This window comes from Heterodontus francisci, unplaced genomic scaffold, assembly GCF_036365525.1.
Source record: "Heterodontus francisci isolate sHetFra1 unplaced genomic scaffold, sHetFra1.hap1 HAP1_SCAFFOLD_157, whole genome shotgun sequence".
Lineage (NCBI taxonomy): Eukaryota > Metazoa > Chordata > Chondrichthyes > Heterodontiformes > Heterodontidae > Heterodontus > Heterodontus francisci.
This window is the reverse complement of record NW_027140118.1, coordinates 298201-322128: the sequence shown is the minus strand read 5'-3', so window position 1 is coordinate 322128 and position 23928 is coordinate 298201.

Sequence of the window (23928 nt, the reverse complement as noted above, 5' to 3'; positions counted from 1 at the left end):
GTGCTCCGGTTTCGTCCCACATGCCAAAGACTTGCAGGTTGATAGGTAAATTGGCCATTATTGCCATGCAATCCGTCTCATGCCATATCATCCCAAACATTTTAACATTCTCATATCATTACATGCCATTCCCCATCATACACCTTGTTCCCATGCCGTCCCCAACCACCGTCATATACTGCCCATGCCATTCCCACCCCTTACCGCCCCACTCCAAACTACTATCCTCAACTCACCCATGCCATCCTGTCTCCATCCTACCATGCCGTCTCCACTCCTCCCCCACAATGGCGTCGCACCTCTTTCTCCCATCATCATCAGGACCGCTGGTGGGAGGCCAGAATACAGTAACAGAGGCTGGGGAGCCACAAGAGTTGGGATCGAGTCACTGAGGCCGATCAGCAGGAAAAGGCGAAGACCAGTAAGTGAAACTGGGGAGCAATGAGAGATGGAGCACGCTATCTGAGTCCGGGAAGCAGTGAGAGTGGAAGCTGAGTAAACGAGGTTGTGTAGCAGATAAAGCTGGAGGCTGGTAACCAAAGCAAAGGAGCAGTGAGAGCCCAAGCCCATGAACCAAGGCCAGGGAGCAACGAGAGCCGGAGTCCTGTAACCGAGGCATGACAGCATTGAAGGTGCAGCCCAGTAACCGAGGCTGGGGAGCCTTGAGAGCCGGAGCCCAGCTTTCGAGGTAAGGGAGCGGTGAGAGCTGGCGACCAGTAACCGAGGCTGCACAACAGTGAGAGCTGGAGCCCAGTAACCGAGGCCGGGGTGGTTGGGGTGGGGGTAGGGGAATGTGAGAGCCAGAGCCCAGTAATTGAGGCCGGGGAGCTGTGAGAGCTGGAGCGTAGTACCAAGGTCCGAGCCAAGAAAGATCTGAATCGCAGTAACAGGGACCAGGAACCAGCCAGAGCCCAGAACTCACGGGCGTGAGCAGTGATCGCTGGTATCCGGAGCCCAGTAACCGAGGCAAAGAACAGTCAGAGCTAGAACCAGGTACCTGAGGCAAGGCAGCAGTGAAAGCTAGAGCCAGGTAACTGAGATGAGGGATCAGTGAGAGTCAGAGCCAGGTAATCGAGGCAAGGCAGTTGTGAGAGCTGAAGTCCGGAGCCATGTTATCGAGGCTTGTGTAGCAGACACTTCATAGCAAATCAAGCCACTATCCAATCAGAAAAGTGCAGACAGATAGTAATGTGTTTTATTTTTACAGGTTTTATGTTTTTCATCAATACTTCTGCTAGGATATATTAGCTGACATCTCAGAAACTATCTAATAGACATAAATTGGACTAACATACTTGTCCTCATTCAGTGATAATTGGATTAATTTTCAAAGGGGCCTAGACAGTAAAATATCCAAAGCCATCGCCATTCACTATACCTCAGTTATATACCAATACAACCAGTTACAGTAACGGAGGGAAGGATATGATAGAAAGTTAAGTAGAAACAGAAAATGCTGGAAATACTCAGTCGGTCCGGCAGCGTCTGTGGAGAGCGAAACAGTTAATGTTTTAGGTCAGTGATACATCGCCAGAACTGGCAGTGCTTTGAGATGTAATAGTTTTTCCTCCAGGCAGGGAATGGGAAAGATAAAATCATCAACATTAAGTTAAAAACAATTCAGATCATAAAATCTGATCTCATTATTGGACGGTGGCTGTTGCTGGTGAATCGGCATTTTCCCATGTACACATCCTCTACACCCATTCTTTGTTTCTTTACTTGTCCCATTGCCAATTTACATTATAGCATCATCCGTTTTGTCATTTAATCTCTCCTGTTTTCCACCCTATTACAGAATTTTCCGCTTATACTTTCCTTCTCTCTTTCCTTTCCCTGTCTGGTTTACAATCTGTTCCCTCTCTAGGCACTCCCAGTTCTGACGGGGGGTGGGGTCACGGACCAGAAATATTAGTTATGTTTTCTCTCTCCACAGCTACTTCCAGACCTGCTGAAAATTTCCAGAATGTTATGATTTTATAACAGATTTCCAGGTTCTGAAGCACTTTGCTTTGTATAGAAAGTCAGTTATTGGAAAGACTGAGAGATTCCTTCACCTGTGACAGGCAGCACGGAATTCAGTTATTTCAGAACAATGATTGGAAATGAGTCCACTTGAAAATCACTGAAGCAAGTAATCTCTGTAATTGCTAAGTTAACTGCAAACAGATATTGTCAGAGAAATTGTACACCAGGTAATGAGTAAAAAGATGCGTTTGAAGAAGTTGGGGTGACATTTGTACATTGGTTACCAGATTCAGTGCTGCATATAATTTGTGGCACGAATTTCCCGATGAAAAAAGGGTTTGAATTAAATACTTTTTTATAGTGCTGGAGCTGCATAGTGGGTCTGGCAACATCTGTGGAGAAAGGAATTGAGTTAACGTTTCAGTTCTGCGACGTCATCAGAACTGGAAACGGTTATAAACGTTATCAACTTTGAGTAATTGGTGGTGGGGGAAGGGGGAAAGAAGAGCAAAAGGGACGTCTTTGATAGAGTATAGGGAAGGAAAGATGAAATGAAAGAAATATCCTGCAACAGCAGGCAAAGGGATTGGTAATAGTAAAAGATCAAGGCATGAGTCCAACATGAGTGTTAATGGCAGAATAATGAACAGCTCTGTCTGAAAGGAAAAACATGAAAAACAAGTTAAAGCCCAGCAGAACGCAAAACAAAATGGCAGTCAAGGTCGAAATCCGATTTTCTCCACGTGGTTTAAAGAAACGGCTGAAGGCACTGGGTACTGCAAAGGTTATGGGATAAGAGCAAAGTACTTCAGAAGCTGGAACATTAAAATGAGAACAGGAAGTACCAGGAATATTTAGCAGGTCTGGCAGAATCTGTGGAGGGAGAAACAGATTTAAAGCTTCAGGTCTGCGATCCTTCATCAGAACTGGCAAAATGAACAAGTGAGATGGGGAACGGGGGAAGTAGAGCAAGAAGGAAGGACTGTGATGGGACAAAGTGAGGAGAGATAAAATGGCAGATGCCATGCAACAGAATGCAAATTGAGTGCTAAATAGTTGCAGTAAAAGAGAAAGCATGAGTCCAGAGAGAATGCAAAGGCAGAATATTGAATAGCTGTGCACGAAGGCAAAAACATGAAAAGTAATTTAGAGACTGGCACACGCTTAAGAAATTAATAACGTGAAAGAAGCATATATATTTATATAGATAAATTAAATAAAAGTAATAAATAATCAAAAATAATTGGGCTCATGGTCTGAAATTATTGAACTCAATATTGAGTCCAGTAGACTGTGGATTGCCTAATGAAACAATAAGGCATTGTTCCTCGAGCTTGAGCGAATGTTCATTGGAACACTGCATCAGGCCAAGGACATACATGTGGCTATGGGAACAAGATGGAGCATTAAAACGGGAAGCTACCGGAAGCTCAGGATCATGCTTGTGGACCGAGCGGAGGTATTCTGTAAAGTGGTTACCCAATCTGTGTTTGTCTCCCAATGTATAGGAGACCCAACTATGAGCAGCGAATGCAGTATAGTAAATTAAAAAGAATACAAGTAAATCACTGCCTCACCCGACCAACCCTGTTTGTGGACCAAAATAAGCTGTGCCCTGAGCCAAGCTGTTCCAGTACAGCTGCAACCCAGCAATGTAGAAAACTGCCCAAGTTGAGAGGAGGTGTTGCTGTAGTGGTATTGTCGTTTGATTAATAACCCAGAGGCCCCGAGTATTCTCCTGTGGAGTTGGGTTCGAATACCACCATGGCAGAAGATGAAATTTTACATCCATGAATAAAAAAATATGGGACTAAAAAGCTAATTTAATGATGGTCATGAAACCATTGTTAAAGGTCACAAAAAAGCAGTCTGGTTCACAATTGCCTTTGCGTGAAGGAAATCCACAGTTCTTACCTGATCTGGCCTACATTTGACTACAGACCCACATCAATGTGGTTGACTCTGAAAATTGTCTAGCAAACCACTCAGTTACACCTCTTCCACGAACATTCACTCCCTCCACCAGCGATGTACAGTGGCAACAGTGTGTACCATCGACAAGATGCAATGCACCAAGGCTAATCAGCCCATACTTTCCAAACATGTGACCTCTTCCACTTGAAAGTACAAGGGCAGCAGATGCACGCCAATAGCCCTAGCTGCAATTTCCCCTCTAAACCACACACTATTCTGACTTCAACTATATGACCTTTCCTTCGCTGTCACTGCGGCAAAATCCCAGATCGCCATTCTTGATAGCACTGCGGGTCTACCTACACCACATGGACTGCAGCATTTCAAGAAGGCAGCTCACCACCTGGGCAATTAGGGAGAGGCAATAAATGCTGACCTGGGCAGCGATGTCTATATCCCATGAAAGCAATAAAAACACTAAAAGGACGGACCTGCTGGCATCGACCTAGTCACTGGAAATGACTACAGCAAATCCAGCCTTGTTGATCCTTACTAACGTCTGGGAGATTCTGTCACAGAATCTGTGATTCTGTCACAGTGGGGGAGCTGTGCCACAGACTGGTCAAACAACAGCCTGACAAACTCATACTTTCTGCATAATTCCTAACGGACCTTGTCCCAGACACGATTATCGCCATTCATGGCAGGGCAGACCCAAAAGAGGTGGTGGGCCTGTGGGAGGGAGTTGCACTGGGAGTCCTCCACATCGACTCCTGAGTCCATGAAGTCTCATGACATAGTCAAGGAACCTCCTGCTGATTTCCACCTACTGCACCCGCTCCCCACCCTCGTTCTCAACTTATGAATCAGTAATCCTCCATGTTGAACACCACGATGAGGTAGCACTGAGGGTGGCAAGGGTGAAGAACACACTCTAGGTGGAGGACTTCAATGCCCGGTAGCTCGGTAGCACCACGCCTGGTCGAGTCCTACAGGTCATAGCTGCTGGACTGGTTCTGCGGCAAGCGGAGAAGGAACCAACATGAGGGGGAAATATACTTGACATCATCCTCACCAATCTGCTTGCCGCAGATGCATCTGTCCATTGGTAGGATTGACCACCGCAGAGCCCTTGTGGAAACGGAGTCCCACCTTCACATTGAAAATACCGTCCATCGTGTTGTGTGGCATTATCACCGTGTGAAGTGGGATGTCTTTCGAACAAATTTAGCAATGCAAAACTGGCATCCATAAGGCACTGTGGATCGTTATCAGCATCAAAATTGTACTCAAACACACTCTCTAACCTCATGTCCCGGCATATTCCCCACTCTACTGTTACCATCAAGCCAGGGTATCAACCCTGGTTCAATGAAGAGTGCAACAGGACATGCCAGGTGCAGCACCAAGCATACCTCAAAATGAGGTGCCAACCTGCTGAAGCTACAACACAGGACTACTTGCATGCCAAAGCAGCATAATCAGCATGGGCGTGACAGAGCTAAGTGATCCCACAACCAACGATTCAGATCGAAGCTCTGCAGTCATGAATGGTGGTGGATATTTCAATAAATAACTGGAGGAAGTAGATTCATAAATTTCCCGAACCTCAATGATGGGGTAGCGCAGCACATCAGTGTAAAATACCAGGTCGAGCTTCCGGAGTGTTGCTGGAACTGCATCCATCCAAGCATGTCAAGAGTATTCCATCACACTCCTGATTTGTGCCTTGTGGATGGTTGACAGGATTTGCAGAGTCAGGACGTGAATTACTCACGACGGGATTCCTGGCCTCTGACTTGCTATTGTAGCCACGGTACTTATATGGCTACTCCAGTTCAGTTTTTGGTCAACGATCGCTGAAGCCCCCACTTTCAAAAGCATGGCGGTTACCATTGACCATACCACTAATAACTTTGTCAACCTCTATCATGTCGCCCCTCCACCTCCGTCGTTCCAGTGAAAACAATCCGAGTTTATCCAAACTCTCCTCATAGCTAATGCCCTCCAGATCAGGCAACTTCCTGGTAAACCTCTTCTGTACCCTCTCCAAAGCCTCCACGTCCGTCTGTTAGTGTGGCGACCAGAAATACACGCAATATTCTAAGTGAGGTCGAATTAAAGTTCTGTACAGCTGCAGCATGACTCGCCAATTCTTATACTGATGAAGACAAGCATGCCGTATCCCTGCTTGACTACCTTGTCCACCTGCGTTGCCACTTTCAGTGACCTGTAGACCTGTATGCCCAGATTTCACTGCCTCTCAATACTTCTGAGGGTTCTGCCATTTACTGTACACTTCCCACCTGCATTAGACCTTCCAAAATGCATTACCTCACATTTTTCCGGATTAAACTCCATCTGTCATTTCCCCGCCCAAGTCTCCAACCGATCTATATTTTGCTGTATCTTCTGACAATTCTCAACACGATCCGTAACTCCACTAACCTTTCTGTCGTCCGCAACCTTACTAATCAGACAAGCTACATTTTCCTACAAATCATTTATATATACTGAAAACAGCAAAGGTCCCAGCACTGATCCCTTTGGAACACCACTAGTCACATCCCTCCATTCAAAAAAGCACCATTACACTTCTGCACTCAGTCTTCCATGACTGAGCCAGTTCTGCATCCATCTTGCCAGCTCCCGTCTGACCCTGAGTGACTTCACCTTTTGTACCAGTCTGCCATGAGGGACCTTATCAAAGGCTTTACTGAAGTCCATATAGATAACATCCACTGCCCTTCCTTCATCAATCATCTTTGTCATTTCCTCAAAAAACTCAATCAAATTCGTGAGACATGACCTCCCCTTCACAAAATCATGCTGTCTCTAGCGAATACGTTTGGTTGTTTCCAAATGGGAGCAAATCCTGTCCCGAAGAAACTCTCTAATAATTTCCCGACCACTGACGTAAGGCTCACCGGCCTATAATTACCTGGATTATCCTTGCTACCCTTCGTAAATAAAGGAACAACATTGGCTATTCTCCAGTCCTCGAGGACCTCACCCAGGCTGGTAATTCTGTGGTGAGCACCTCACCAACTGTCTTCTCAATGCCTGCACACCATCTAGAAGGCTCAAGTCGGATGTGTGATGGAATACTCTCCTTTTGCCTGGAAGGGTGCATCTCCAACAACACTCAGGAGGCTCGATATCATCCAGAGTGGCACCCAATCCACCACTTTCAACACTCACTTCCTCCACCACCAAGGCACCGTGGCAGCAGAGTGTACCAAATAAAAGAGGCGCCTTCGGCAGCACCTTCCATACCCGTGACCATGGGAATGCCACCACCTGCAGCTTCCTCTCCAGGCCACACACCAGCGTGCATTGTAACTATATCAACGTTCCTTCATTGTCGCTTTGTTATAATCCTGGAAGTCCCTTTCTAACAGCAATGTGGATGTACCTACCTGATGCGGACTGCAGTGGTTCAAGAAGGCCGCTCACCACCATCTTCTCAAGGGCCATTAGTGATGGGCAATACATGCTGGCCTGGCCAACGACGCCAACAGCACATGATAGAATAAAAACATAGTTGTTGAACTTAATATTGAGTCGTGAGGACTGTAGAATGCCTAAAAGGAAGATGAGGTGCTGTCCCTCGAGCTTCCGTTTACATTCAATCATTCTGATTGGACTGGCAAATAGACTAAAAGGAAGCATCGATTTCAGCTGGAATCAGCAATTGATCCAGAACTTGATAAAACATGGATTGCATTAAACATGAGTAAGAAAGGGAGGCTTTGCATTGAAATAGCGCCTTTGACGACCACCGGACATCTCAAAGCGTTATACTGACAATGCAGCATTTTTGAAGTTCAGTCACTGTTCTCATCCAGGAAACGCAGCGCCCAGGATGCAGACAGCAATCTGCCAGAAACTGCCTAAATACCTGTTTTTCTGATGTTCACTGAGGGACACATATTGAACAGGAGACCAGGAATGGCCTCCAAGCTCATATTTGAAATAGTGCCACGGATTCGTTTGTAACCACCTAAACAAGACTTGGGTAGTGTCTCTTCTGAAAGCTGGCACGTCCAACAGTGCAGCTCTCCCTCAGTATTACACTGTCATTTTGTGCTCAAACCCGAGATTGGGACTTGGAGATAGAATATTGTGATTCAAGTTAGTAACTGGTTGCTAATAAATCAGCACTACACTCAATATTGATAACAGAATTCAGGAGATCTTTTGCCCACATTTTAGTGAATAGCTGTTTTTGGGACCAGAGAGAGCTAAACAGTGGCATTCCTCAGGGTTCAGTACGATGACCACTGCTGTTCATGATATACATGAATGACTTCGGGGTACAAAGCACAATATCGAAATTTGTAGAAGATGTGAAGTGTGGAGGTCGAGAGAAAAGTGAGGAAGAGTTGTTATCTCTGGGTTGTTGCCCGTGCAACGTGATAACGAAGCGAGGAAGAGGGAGAGAGAGGAGTTGAACACGTGGCTGCAGGGATGGTGCAGGAGGGAGGGTTTTGGTTTCCAGGATAATTGGGGCTCTTTCTGGGGTAGGTGGGACCTCTACAAACAGGATGGTCTTCACTTGAACCAGAGGGATACCGATATCCTGGGGGGGGGGGGCGGGGGGAAGATTTGCTAGTGCTCTTCGGGGGGTGGGGGGGTTTAAACTAATTCAGCAGGGGAATGGGAACCTAAATTGCAGTGCCAGTGTACAGGATGTTGAGAGTAGTGAGGTCAGGGAAAAGGTTACAAGGACGTAATAGGGCACTAGCAAGCAAGAACCTGGTTTAAAGTGTGTCCACTTCAACGCCAGCAGCATCCAGAAGAAGGTGGGTGAGCTTGCGTGATGGGTTGGTACCTGGGATCTCGATGTAGTGGCCATTTCGGAGACATGGGTAGAGCAGGGGCAGGAATGGATGTTGCAGGTTCCGGGATTTAGATGTTTCAGTAAGAATAGAGAAGATGGTAAAAGATGGGGGGTGGGTGGGGGGGGGGGGTGCCATTGTTAATCAAGGAGAGTATTACAGCGACAGAAAGGACGTTTGAGGACTCGTCTACTGAGGTAGTATGGGCCGAGGTTAGAAACAGGAGAGGTGAGGTCACCCTGTTGGGAGTCTTTAATAGACCTCCGAATATTTCCAGAGATGTGGAGGAAAGGATAGCGAAGATGATTCTCGACGGGGGCGAGAGTAACAGGGTAGTTGTTATGGGGGACTTTGACTTTCCAAATATTGACTGGAAATACTATAGTTCGAGTACTTTAGATGGGTCAGTTTTTGTCCAGTGTGTGCAGGAGGGTTTTCTGACACAGTATGTAGACAGGCCAACCAGGGGCGATGCCACATTGGATTTGGTACTGGGTAATGAACCCGGCCAGGTGTGAGATTTAGATGTAGGTGAGCACTTTGGTGATAGTGATCACAATTCGGTTAGGTTTACCTTAGCGATGGGCAGGGACAGGTATATACTGCAGGGCAAGATTTATAGCTGGGGGAAAGGAAATTATGATGCAATTAGGCAAGATTTAGGATGCGTAGGATGGGGAAGGAAAGTGCAGGGGATGGGAACAATCGAAATGTGGAGCTTATTCAAGGAGCAGCGACTGCGTGTCCTTGATAAGTATGGACCTGTCAGGCAGGGAGGAACTTGTCGAGCGAGGGAGCCGTGGTTTACTAAAGAAGTTGAAGCGCTTGTCAAGAGGAAGAAGAAGGCTTATGTTAGGATGAGACGTGAAGGCTCTGTTAGGGCGCTTGAGAGTTACAAGCTAGCCAGGAAGGATCTAAAGGGAGAGCTAAGAAGAGCAAGGAGAGGACACGAGAAGTCATTGGCGGATAGGATCATGGAAAACCCTAAGGCTTTCTATAGGTATATCAGGAATAAAAGAATGAACAGAGTTAGATTAGGGCCAATCAAGGATAGTAGTGGGAAGTTGTGTGTGGAATCAGAGGAGATAGGGGAAGCGTTAAATGCATATTTTCCGTCAGTATTTACAGTAGAGAAAGAAAATGTTGTCGAGGAGAATACTGAGATTCAGGCTACTAGGCTAGATGGGATTGAGGTTCACAAGGAGGAGGTGTTAGCAATTTTGGAAAGTGTGAAAACAGATAAGTCCCCTGGGCCAGATGGGATTTATCCTAGGATTCTCTGGGAAGCTGGGGAGTAGATTGCAGAGCCTTTGTCCTTGATCTTTATGTCGTCATTGTCGACAGGAATAGTGCCGGAAGACTGGAGGATAGCAAATGTTGTCCCCTTGTTCAAGAAGGGGAGCAGAGACAGCCCTGGTAAATATAGACCTGTGAGCCTTACTTCGGTTGTGGGTAAAATGTTGGAAAAGATTACAAGAGAGTGGATTTATAATCATCTTGAAAAGAATTAGGTCGGTGGAGTTGTGGATAGTGCCGAAGGATGTTGGAGGTTACAGAGGGACATAGATAGGCTACAGAGATGGGCTGAGAGATGGCAAATGGAGTTTAATGCGGAAAAGTGTGAGGTGATTCACTTTGGAAGGAGTAACAGGAATGCCGAGTACTGGGCGAATGGGAAGATTCTTGGTAGTGTAGATGAACAGAGAGATCTTGGTGTCCAGGTACATAAATCCCTGAAAGTTGCTACCCAGGTTAATTGGGCTGTTAAGAAGGCACATGGTGTGTTTGCTTTTATTAGTAGGGGGATCGAGTTTCGGAGCCACGAGGTCATGCTGCAGCTGTACTAAACTCTGGTGAGACCGCACCTGGAGTATTGCATGCAGTTCTGGTCACCACATTATAGGAAGGATGTGGAAGCTTTGGAAAGGGTGCAGAGGAGATTTACCAACATGTTGCCTGGTATGGAGGGAAGGTCTTACGAGGAAAGGCTGAGGGACTTGAAGTTGTTTTCGTTGGAGAGAAGGAGGAGGAGATGTGACTTAATGGAGACATATAAGATAATCAGAGGGTTAGATAGGGTGGATAGTGAGAGTCTTTTTCCTCGGATGGTGATGGCAAACACGAGGGGACATAGCTTTAAGTTGAGGGGTGATAGATATAGGGCAGATGTCAGAGGTAGTTTATTTACTCAGAGAGTAGTAGGGGCGTGGAACGCCCTGGCTGCAGCAGTCGTAGACTTGCCAACTTTAAGGGCATTTAAGTGGTCATTGGATAGACATATGGATGAAAATGGAATAGTGTAGGTCAGATGGTTTCACAGGTCGGCGCAACATCGAGGGCCGAAGGGCCTGTACTGCGCTGTAATGTTCTAATTCTAATTCTAAGTCTAATGGAATTCTAAAGGGAATAGCAGAGCAGTTGTGTGGGCGGCACAAGGACACCAATATGCATTGGTAACACGCCATTATTGTAAGTAAACTTGCCAAGGTGTGTGGCAGAAGCATAAGAATACCAAGTAAGACACTGAGCTGTTATGATGTACATTCTGCTATATTAAGCTATTTGGCCAAAATCATGGACAAAACGGTACACTTTAATGGGTGTGGGAAACGGGAAAAGCGCCGGAGAGGGGAGGTGAGATTTGGAAAGGGAATTCCAGAGCTCAGGGCTGAGACAACTGATGGCAAGTCCGACAATGGTGAATCGATTACAATTGGCGATGCATGAGGAGCCAGTTCTGCATGAGCACAGATATCGAGGATGGTTGTGGAGCTGGAGGATATTACAGATATCTCGAGAGGCGAGACCATGATGGGGTTTGAAAACAAGGAAAATAATTTTAAAATCAAGACTTTTGTTAACTGGGAGCCAGCGTTGGTCAGCGAGCACAGAGGTGCCAAGTGAAAGGGTCATGGTGCAACTTAAACATGACCAGCAGCGCTTTGAATTATTTCATGTTTATGGAGGGTAGAATGTGGGAGAGCAGCCAGGAGTGCATTGTAATAGTCCAGTCTGGAGGGTTTCATCAGATCGAATGTGGCAGAGTGAATTTCAAGTACTGTTAAGGAGTTGGAACTGGGCGATCTTATTCAAAGTGTTTGATGAAGCAACACATAAAATTCTTGCTACCAAAATTGGAAATCATGGGATTATAGGACCAATGGCTTCATGGCTCGGATTTTGGCTGAACAACAGATAGCAGAGAGTAGTGGAGAAAGCTTGTTTTTCAGACTGGAGTGAAGTACACAGTGGGGTTGGGACCGCTGCTGTTTTGATGTATGTTAATGTCATGGGCATTTGTACACAGGTGAATAATATCGAAGTTTTCAGATGGCACGAAACTGGTAAATGTTAATCAACAGTGTGAAGGACAGTAACCTATTTCAGCAAGACAGAGACTGACTGGTGAGATGCGCAGCCACCTGGCAAATGCAATTTAACACTGAAATGTGATGAGATACCTGCTCTTAAGACATGTGAGGAAACGGCATTTAAACTGAACAGTTCAATTTTCATGCGGATGCAGGATTAAAGGGACCTGAGTTATCCGTACCCAGAACTTTGAAAGTTGCAGGACAAGTTGAGAAGTCTTTCAAAAACATAGCCTCCTCGGCTTTACAAATAGAGGCACAGAGTAACAAAAATCATAATATTTCTTTTATCCATCATTTGTTAGTTCCCAGCTCGAGCATTGGGTCCACTTCTGAGCATTACACTTTGGCAAGGATTTCAAGGACTTAGTGGAGAAGTGGAGGTAGTACCAGAGATCAGAACCGACAGTTGCATGGACAGATTGAAAAAGCTGGGATTGTTGTTTCTCGAGCAGTGAAGGGTAAGGGGAGATTTAATATAGAAGTTCAAGAAGATTTTGATCGGGTAATTAAGGCAAAACGTTTTCTCGTGTCAGAAAGTTCAGTATTAAGAAACAATAGATTTCAGGTAATTACCAAAGAACCAGTGCGGAAATGAGGAAAATTCTCTTACATAATGAGCTGTTGGCATCTGGAATTTCCTGCCTGCAAACATGCTGCTAGTAGATCCAAAAATATATATTTCCAAAGGAAATTTAGCAAATACATCAAAATGAAAAGAGAAAACATATCAATGCCATAGTCTGGGGAAAGTGGAGGTGAGGTGAATAATTAGATAATGTTTTTCAAAGAGCCAGAATGGCCACAACAGGCAGAATATCCTACTTTTGTGTTGCATAAATCTAAATGACCAGTTTCTTGTTGAATCGGAGGCACCACGCATAATGCTCCTTGGTTCGGTGTAGGTATAAAAAGCGGCCCTGGAAACTCTGGAAAACATCTCCTTTTGCAACTCTTAAATTTCTCTGCAGCCTCTAATGAATTGATTGGTAATGTAGCAGACCCAGAGGTACTGCAATTACAGTCCTCAATCTTTGACTGGAGTAGGGTCACTAAATCCTTTGGCCTCCATGAATGTCTGCAACAGCTCACAAAACAAACTCAAGAAAACCATCCACAGCACCTCCACTAACTGTGCAATAGCAGGCATAAGTCAAAAGCCTGCATGTTGGATACCTGGGACTTTTAAATAACACTGGAGGGGGTTTCTCGTGCTACTGAACGCATGTTCAACTGTGGGTGACTAACACGGGAGTACAGTGGACATGAACTAGAGTCCAGAAAAACATGGGGAACTGTGCAGGACACGCTGGACGTGTACAACAGTACAAAAGAGATATTTTATGGATCCAGGTTTCCGTAGCATCGGTGCCAGGGAAGGATGCAGAAGAAAATAAATTCATTCTAAAAGGCGAATTAGAAATGTCTTGAAGGCAAAGGATTTGCAGGAATATGAAAAAATAAACAAGGGAAAGGGACTAATTGTTGCGATGAGGCCATGGAGGGATTTAAACACAAGAAATATAATATTAAAATTAAGGTCTGCCAGACCGGAGCCAATGTAGGTCAGAGAGCACAGGGATGATGTGTGATCGGGACTTGGTGAACCTTAGGATACAGGCAGAAGCAGTTTGGATGAGTTGACGTTTGGAAAGCTATGTAACTTGGATGATGGCCAGGATAGCAATGGGATAGTCAAGTGCGGAGTTAGCAAAGGCACAGATGAGGGGTTAATGTAGCAGATGGGCTGAGACAGAGGTGGAGCTGGGCAATATTCGAGATGTTGGTAGTTGGCAGCGTTGGTGATGGAGAGCATTCAGGGGTCGGAACTCAGCTCCGGGTTGAATAGAACACAGAGGTTGTTGACAGTCTGTTGCATGTTCAGTCATTGGCTAGGGAGGGAGATGCAGTTCATGGATAGGGAACAGAGTTTGTGAAAAAGATCGGTGAAATCTAAAATTTCAAGTGCACTATTTCAGTGAAACAGCATTTGCACATCTAACGTCTGGAAATAAAGACTTACCAGGGGCAGCAACAGCAGCAAAGATGAGAAAGTAAATTACAACAACTGTATTTCAATGAAAAATAGTTTGCATATCTGATAGCTAGAAAGAGAGACGTACTAGGGGCAGCAACATCAGCAAGGAGCGAGGGGTAAATGAAAAGAACAGTAGTGCAGTTAAACATGACTATGGAATTAATAGCTGGATATAGCATCTTACCAGGTACACCAACAGAGCGAGCATGGGTAGTAAATGTATTGAATAATCAGAAGTGCAAAATAGATCCGCCATTTTAATGGTAGCCCATCATAATTCGCAGAAAGATGATCAAAATCCCAGGATAAACTCCGGTCCATTGTTGTAACATTCCCATCTACTGTTCTCATATTCTGGCCCATTGTTGTAATTGTCCAATTTATTTTTGTAAATTGTAAATTGTTGTATCATTGCAATCTATTGCTCTCAGATTCCGATCTATCCTCTCCCTCTCTCTGGAGCCGCTGATCGCTTTTAGTACTGGAGGTGAAAGTGTGGGATCACACATTGAAACGAGTCCCTTATTAATAGAAGAGAGAAACCCTCCAGTGATACAATTAGAGTCCATATAGACTGACATTAAGTACGGTCACTGAACAAACAGGTTCAGTTAACTCCTCTCAATCCAATACGTTTCGCGCCACAATTAAGTATAACATTTAGCAGGCCCAAAAGGGATATATGAGGGCTGACTATGGAAGGAATTGTGGGAAAAAGCAGAGGAACGGGCCAGAATCTTCCAATCCTCCCTGTGTATAGGACTGGCGACAGAGGACTGGAGATTTACAAATGTTACACTCTGTTTAACAAAAGGAGAGGTAGTGCAATGTCCTCGGGTTTCATAAGTTAGAAATCATCAGGCATTAGTCTTTAGAACTGCTGGAGCTCTTTGTTTGTATCACTCAGCTTCCATGCTGCTTGGGAAAACTGCCTTTAGGGTGATGTAGTGTTACATGTCACATACTCCAGTGTAGCAGTGAATGTGGCTGCCTGGAGCACCCTAACACATAAAAATAAGTTCCTATCTCGTTGGTTTTTAACTCTTTACAAACAGCATAAAACATCAGTCTTTCTTCAAAATAATGACACCTCCAAATGAGTATTCCTGTTGCACTCACTAACTTTTTTTTCGGAACTAAAAAAAATTAACAGTAGACTATCAGAAATAACCCAAACCACTTTTGGAAACTTATTTAAGGCTTCTTTCCTTTGCTAAACATTTTATTCACGGTAGCACCTAGCTGGAAATATTTTGAACGTCCATCTTGTAGATTTGGTATTTGGCACTTTCCGTGGTGAATTCACACGCTGTGCAGGTGATGTTGTGTGAGATGGTCCTGATTTTGTAGTAGCCGTACTTGCTGTTGCTAATGTTGTGCCACTTTCTGGTGACGTTGTTTGTGTGTTCCCATTGGTTCGTGATGTTTCCGGTGTTGCTGATAACATTTTTCTGTTTTTTCCAGCTTAGTTCTAGGTCGAATATGGACTCTGTTTCTTCTCATTTCTGCCTCACTGGTGCAGGACCTTGGATTATGAGCTCCAATAACAGCTTTCTCTATCTTCCAGGATTTTATGATTGGATACTGTACGTATACAGTTTATCCTTGCAACAGCTCAGGTAGGGATTTAGCATGCATGATATATCGTTGACATCTTCTGCCTGTGTTTCAGTGAGTTGTTGTTTCACTTCCCCCTGGGTACTTGAAGGATGTATCTTTCATGTCAGAGTTCTCTTATACATTCTTCTATGCAACAGCTCTGCAGGCAGTTTCATGTCAGCCTTGAGAGGTGTGGATCGAAGTCACAATAAGTCAAAGTTTGGGTCTTCCTTCATCTCTCCGATTTTTTATAAGGTCTCTTTTCACCGCGTGGTCATCTCTTTATTGATACCCGTGTCCCTGTGGCAAGTGAGGTGAAGCTGTTAAGCAAAGTCATTGAATTCTCTGGAGGTGGGTTGGGTGCCATCATCATATTAATTTTCAGGAATACCTTGCTGAAGAAACTAACCTCCTACTGCTGGAATGCTTGGCGTAGCTCTCAACTCTTTTACCTTCTGGACAAAAAGGGAACATTGTATTGTAGTCTGCGACTATGACGTATCATTGTTGATTTTTTCTGAATAATTTGGCTTCCACAGTATGCCATGTCCTGCGTGGTACTTGTGAAGCTGTCATCTCCTCTTTCTCTAGTGTGTGTCTGTAATTCTGGCATACATTGCAGGTAGACAATTTTTTTCCATACCTTTGTATGTGCCTATCCAGATATGGCTCTCAGCTTACACTTCCCATTCCCACTTGGCCTTCATGTATCTTCTGAAGAAGTTCTTCCTGCATTGTTTTGGGTTTGATCATTCCGGATCCGGCCAGCAGAATACCGTCTTCTAGTGAGATGTCATCTCTGATAGACCAGTACTGCCGTTTTGTTGGCTCTGTTTGATGTATCTTATGAGGCTTTCCCTGGATCACTTGCTGAGAGGGCAACTGTAACTGCGTTTTTGCTGCTGGTATTACGTTCGCTAGGTGATGAACCTTTATATCCAAATCGTTTATATTGTGTTTCTCCTGTGGCAACAACCGAGATACCGTGCCTGACTGTACCATTTGTCTTCCTGGCTTTAATTCCAGAGTGAAATCCTAACTGCAAAGCCACAAGCCTAACCGCTGCATCTTTGCTGGTGATTTACCTGGATTGATATTGTTGATCTGCTCCGTTGGACGATGATCACTCTCCACTATGAAGTGTCTTCCATAGAGATATGTGTGGAACTTCTCACACCCATACACAACTGCCAAAATCTCTTTTTCTGTGTTGGCATATCTTGCTTCAGCTGATGCCAGAGCTTTCGATGCAAATGCTATCGGATTTTCTTCTTGTACCAGGGCCACTCCCAGTCCTTTCATTGAAGCAACTACTTGCAGATTGGCAGGTTTCTTTCTGTCGTAGTATAGGAGACCTGTCTCCTAACATACTACCTTTTTTGATTTTGTTAACACTCCTGGCGTGTGACTCTGACCACGGGTCCTCTCCATCTTCTTTCATCAGATCCTGCTGGCTTGCGGTGCCTTCTGACATGTGTGACATTTAGGAGTTAATGCATTGGATCAAGCGAAGGAAACTTCACAATTCTCCGTTGTGTCTTGGGGCTTCCATTCCGGAGTTAGTAAAGATTCTTTAAGTACTTGTCTTAACTCCATCAGATGTGTACACCATTCAGAAGAATTGGAATCTGGGCACCTTCACAATGCATCTGCCTGCGATTCGCTTGATCCCAGCTTACCTGGTTGTCTCCATGGCTTCATGTAGATGGCTGTCATGATCTTATCATCTACACCATATATCTGTATATCATCAGCCAGGCCAGCTGTTCCTTTACATACTCAGTATTCCTTATCAACTTGCTGCTGGAACACATCCTGGCTCACGTCAATTCCAAAACGTAGACGAAGGAATTTGTGCAATCCAAAGGGTGTATAAGTTTATTTTGGGTTTTGGGACCAGACTCTGTCCAATAGGACAGTTGGATGAGCCGTGTACTGGCAAATCAAATCGGACTATATTAAATAAGTAAAAGTACGCTTATCAGCAGGCAGTAGACATTCAGCGATCATTCAGTTCTTGCTTCCCGAAGCTGCTGAGCACATCTGATGTCGTCTTCAACATGTTTGTTCTTTATTCTCTCTTGATAACTGCGCATCGTTCCTTATTTTCAGCCCTTTTTTATGCGTTATTGCTTGTACTTCTTTAACCATATTCGTCTGCATTTTGCCATTCTCGTATGATTGCCTAATTCTAACGTCACTGTTGTCCCATTGCTCCTTTCCTGGGCTGTCTTAATTGACATATACACACCGTACAGTTGTTTCCTTTGATTCGATCACGTTGTGCCTACATTATCACGTACTAGACATTTATCCTCTTGTGGAACCTATCTGTTCCAGATAAATCTTAGCATAGCCTCCCAATTGTCGTGCCCTGTGCCGTCAGCATCATGATTTAATACTTGTGGTTTCAATCAGCCAAGTTCTGCAAACTTTCTGATTTCAGCATTATCATCTCGCTCCCCGACGCCTGCCCAAATGTCGGGCTAGTACTTTAACACTATCAGGCGTGGCTTAATATCCCATCTTGCATTCAACTTAGCATACATAGCCTTTCTTAGAGCACATAATATTGCGGGTAAAATAAAGACAATCAATTGATTATAATCCATTGCAATTCATTCGTACAAATCATTCCTTCGCTGACGTAATCATAATCTTCTTTAAAAGAACATATCACGACTTTTAAACACATCAATCTCTGGAACTAACAGGAGTTTTTAGTATTATCAACAGCGAAGATTCCTCATAAAGCTTCACGTTCCTGAAGGCATTTCTGGCATCAATCGTTCTGAAAGATTGTTTCCCTGCCAGTGAAGGTAGAATCTCTTCCTGTGCTGGAATATGGTCGCGAATACTCTTTATTGCTTGATTATGATCTTTGGGATCCATGCCAATTCTGGCTATCCATTTGGCTTCTTTCTCACCATGCTGGAATTTACCCAGTCTGCAGGCTCTCTGACTCTGGTGATCACCTTTTTTCCTTCCATCTCCTGAACTCCCTTGCAAGTTTATCTTTTAGCTCTATTGGTACTCTATGTGGGGGCTGAATCACTCGCTTACATAGAAACATAGAAACATCGAAAATAGAAGCTGGAGTAGGCCATTTGGCCCTTTAGGCCTGCTCTGCCATTCAAAAAGGAACATGGCAGATCATCTAATTCATTACCTTGTTCCCACTTTCTCCCAATATCCCTTGATCCCTTTGGCAGTTAGAACTGTATCTATCTCCATATTGAATGGCTTGGCCACCTCTCCCTTCTGCAGTAGATAAGGCCACAGGTTCACCACGCTCTGAGTGAAGAAATGTCTCCTCATCTCGGTTCTAAATGGAATATCCCATATCCTGAGACTGTACCCCGTATCCTGTGACTGGCTTTTTGGTTGGGTCGATATTGTTGTGATAGTCAACATCTTCAAAGCATCTAACTGTCTTATCAGAACACTTTGGGGACATTTGTCCCCGATCCTGTTTGCTTTCGATTGGAGGGCGCCTTTCAATGGATGTACGGTCTTCAACCATCAGTGTCGCCTCCTTCCTCATGCTTTATTGAGATCATCTGCAGCTCGCTGCAACTGCTCAACCCGACATAGCAGGACCATCAGTTTCAAGGACGTAGAACATGCACTTAACAACGTTTCATTTGTGTGTCCCTCTGATTTGCGTTGTTCCTCGCAGTCGAATCTCAATTCCCCTGTATGTTGTTAGCACGAAGTTGTTTGCTATCAGAGCATCTTTTCTTGGATAGCCATTGTCATCCAAATTTTCTCGAAGTATATTCTGCTACAGTCTGAGCAGGATAAAGTTACTGTGTGCTCCAGTATTAATCTTCACCTTCAGATTTATCGTTGTGCCCTTATTTCTCACCCTCTTCCTGATCTGCATGGTTGTGTGAATGTTGTTTCTCTGGAAACGGTCGCATCCAGACATTTCATGCAGTTGTATGATTCCTATATATACCGTGTGCTCAAACTCATCGTCATTTTCCACGGTATGGACATTTTTATTTCTTTTCCTGTTCATGCGCCCTGTTGCTCTGTCCCTGGTGACTCCTACACCACGTTCTTTCTTTTTTTCTGCACATCTTTACTTAGTGATTGGTCTTTCTGCATGTTTTGCAGATTGATAAATATGAGGGACATTTTCTTCTGTCTGCGTAATCAAATGGCCATCCATAACGCCTAAACACATTTCTGCCTGTCCAATGTGCATTTTGGTTGCTGTTTCACTGCATCAATCCTGCTGCCTTTCTCTTGAATTAACTGAAGGCAGGTCTTTTCGGAAGTCAATGTCTTCTTCTGTCTGCTCGTGGAGTAATGTGCTCTAGCAGAGCCTACAGCCTGCTACATTTTGAGCTTGTCCATTCCAATTCGAACATTTTGTACTTACTGGGAGACCCCAAATTAGCTGATCTGTCAGTCTTTCATCAGTGTCCTTAAACTTACATTTTCTGGATGCATTTTACAATCTTGTTTAACGCTTACTGCCAAGGTAATTGAATGCAAAAGTTGAGAGGTTATGCTTCAGCGATATAAGGCATTGGTGCGACCACATCTGGAGTACTGTGTACAGTACTGGTCTCCTTATTAAAGGAAGGATGTAAATGCGTTGGAGGCAGTACAGAGAAGGTTTACGAGACTCATACTTGGAATGGGTAGGCTGTTTCACGGGGAAGGATTGGACAGGCTAGGCTCGTATCTGCTCGAATTTAGAAGAGTAAGAGGCGACTTGATTGAAACAGATAAGGTCCTGAGGGTTCTTGACAGGGAGTGTAGATGTGGAATGGATGTTTCCCTTGTGGAAGAATCGAGGACTAGGCGTCACTGTTTACAAATAAGGTGTCGCCCATTTAAGTCAGAGACGAGGAGTTTATTTTTTCTCTCAGAGGGTCGTGAGTCCTTAGAATTCGCTTCCTCAAAAGATAGTGGAAGCAGAGTCTTTGAATAATTTTAAGGCAGACGTAGATGCGTTCTTGATAAGCAAGGGGGTGGAATGTGTTCGGGAGTAGAAAGAAATGTGGATTAATCTGTTCAGCCATGAAATTATTGAATGGCAGAGCAGGCTTGAAGGGCTGATTGGCCTACTCTTGCTCCTAGTTTATAAGTTCATATGAAGGGCGGCACAGTGGAGCAGTGGTGAGCACCGCAGCCTCACAGCTCCAGCGGCCCCGGTTCAATTCTGGGTGCTGCCTGTGTGGAGCTTGCAAGTTCTCCCTGTTTCTGCGTGGGTTTCCTCCGGTTTCCTCCAACATGCCAAAGACTTGCAGGTTGATAGGTAAATTGGCCATTAGCAATTGCCCCTAGTATAGGTAGGTGGTAGGGAAATATAGGGACAGGTGAGGTTGTGGTAGGAATATGGAATTAGTGTAGGATTAGTATAAATGGGTGGTTGATGGTCAGCACAGACTCGGTGGGCCGAAGGGCCTGTTTCAGTATTGTATCACTAAACTAAGTTACTACGTTCTCAATAGGCTCACCTAGCTCCTGTATGAGGCCTTGAAATTCATATCTGCAGATATATTGATTTGATTTTGGCTGGAGATGGGTGCTGAATCTTCCAACTATTTTGTCTGGGTTTCTGGTGTCCTCTTTACTCAGCTCCTAGCTAATAAACAAATGTAATCCTTTATCTTCTGCCCACAAAAGGATATCGCTGAACCACTGCTCTTCATTGCTGCCTTTTAGAAAACTGCTAAATCTCAATATGTACTTTTGTTTAAACTTCCTAAATGCCTCTATGACCCCGCCAGCCATCCATTTCAATATGAGCTACGGCTGAGCATTCAGAGCTGTGCCTGTGGTCATTTTTGCTTTTGCACAATTCACCGTATCTTAAATGTTTCTCTGGCACCAATGTGGGGCATTTTTGTTTTGTATTTAATGCAGCACTAAATTGATTTAAATATTTGTTGCCACCCTTTTATGTCTTCTGGTTCCCAAAAATGTCAAATAATCATACTTCAGAACTTCTGAACACTCTGTATATTTCATTTGCTTCTATTCATCCTGGAGAAACTGCCATGCGGCCGGTGTAGTGTTACATATCACATGACTCCAGTGTAGCAGTGAATGTGGCTGCCTGGAGCACACTTACCTATAACAATAAGTTCTCAACTAATTAGCTGTTAGAACTTTCCCTAAAATATAACGATATTCAACAGGTGAGACAAATCATGTAACGAAAGGCCAGTCAGTCCAAGGACACTGCCTGAGAAATTTCTAGAGGTCATAACCTAGGAGAAAGGTATGTGTTGTTTGGAAAGACATGGGTTAATAAATGACAAGCAGCACGGATATGATATTGGCAAATCGTGTTTGTTAATCTTCAGCAACAACAATAAATTATGTTTACATAACATCTTTAACATAATAAAATATGCCAAGGCACTTCACAGGCGCATCAAGAATCAATTATTACACTGCTCCACAAAAGGACAGATTGAGTCAGATGACCAAAAACTTGGTCGAAGAGGTAGGTATTAACGAGTGTTCCAAAGGAGGAAAGCGATGTGGAGAGGTGGAGAGGCGGAGAGGTGCAGGGAGGATGTTCCAGAGCTTGGTCCCAGGCAATTGTAAGTGCGGCCACCTGCGGTGGAGCGATGAAAATCAGGGATGCACAAGTCCCCAGAATTGGAGGAGTGCAGAATTAGAGGGTTGCAGAGTTGCAGGAGATTACAGAGTTCGGGAAGGATGAGACCATGGAGAGATTTGAAAACAAGGATAAGAATTTTAAAATCAGATGTTGCTTCAATGTAGCAGGTCGGTGACTGATAGTTGAACAGGAGTTAGTGTGAGTTACAACACAGGCAGTCGAGGTTTGGATGGCCTCAAGTTTACCGAGAGTGGTAAGTGGTGGAGCCGCCAGGAGTCTGTTGGAATAGTCAAGTCTGGAGGTAACGAACGCAAAAACGAAGGTTTCAGCTGCAGATGAGCCGAGATATGGGAGAGATCGGACGACTTTGTGGATGTAGAAATATGTGATCTTAGTGAAGGTACAAATATAAGATCATAAGATCATCTCGGGGTCAAATGTTAAACTGAGGTTTCGAAGATACCAGCTTAATATCAGACTGTTACCAGGGAGAGGGATGGTGTTGGTTGTTAGGTATTGGACTTTGGAGTGCGGATCAAAAGGAACATACAAACATATGAATTCGAAGGAGGAGCAGGCCATTTGGCTCTTCGAGCCTGCTCTGTATTTGATAAGATCATTGCTGACCTGATCGCCACCTGAACTCGACTTACTTGATCACCTGCTTTAACGTTTAACTCCTTTGTTAATGAAGTGTGTATGTAAGTCAGCCTTTAAAATATTTAATGACCCTACCTCAGGAGGGTTGGATTCCAAATATTTAATTGGAAGACATTACTAACACTGGATGTCAGATGGACAGTTCTATAATTTAGCAAAATTGGAGTCCAGATAAGTGGTGGTGATGTAGAGCTGAGTGTCATCAGTGAATGTAAAATCTGATGCTACCTTTGCCGCCATTTTGACCTTTCATCCACACAGATATTTTAGTAACGTTTTTCATGCTTTACCTTACTTGATGTTCCCAAATACCAACAGTACCTTTGATCTATCGCAACTAATATGAACACGAACCTGCAAAGTGATCCACAGAATAAAGAAGACTGCGATCTGTTTGTTTCTGCTTCGCCACATTCACCTACAAGCGGATCCAATGCCAATGAGATGAGCTCATCACGGGAGGCCCTTCCACTTAGTCGTAAAAGCTGACTTCCATGACCTGTGAGTGGGTTTAAGCTGCACCTCGATCAGTCAATCTCAGCAAAAGTAGAACCCCATCAGGGGTTCGATTACAGAGTGGGATCCTGAGATGTTTTTTGTGGCAGCCTGGCTGCTGCTGCTTGTACCTCTCACAATCTGAGAGGTGGTCTCTACCAATCTCCCTCCAAGAGAGCAGTTGGATTAGAGAGTGAGGATCTTGTGCTATTATTCAGATTACCGGCCGGTAACAATTGGAAATTGTTACTGAGGAAATCCCGGGCGTTGTTTTGTGCTCGTCTCCCTCCTGTTGGTCCAGATGTAAATGCTTGGTGTGGACCGAGTGCTATCAGTGTGGCGCATCTATGTCCAGAACAGGAAGCTGCGTCTTTGAATCACATCTGGATGATAGAGTTTCCACAGTTTCAGCATCCTGGCTTTACATCAGGGTAATGAATTGAGGATGTT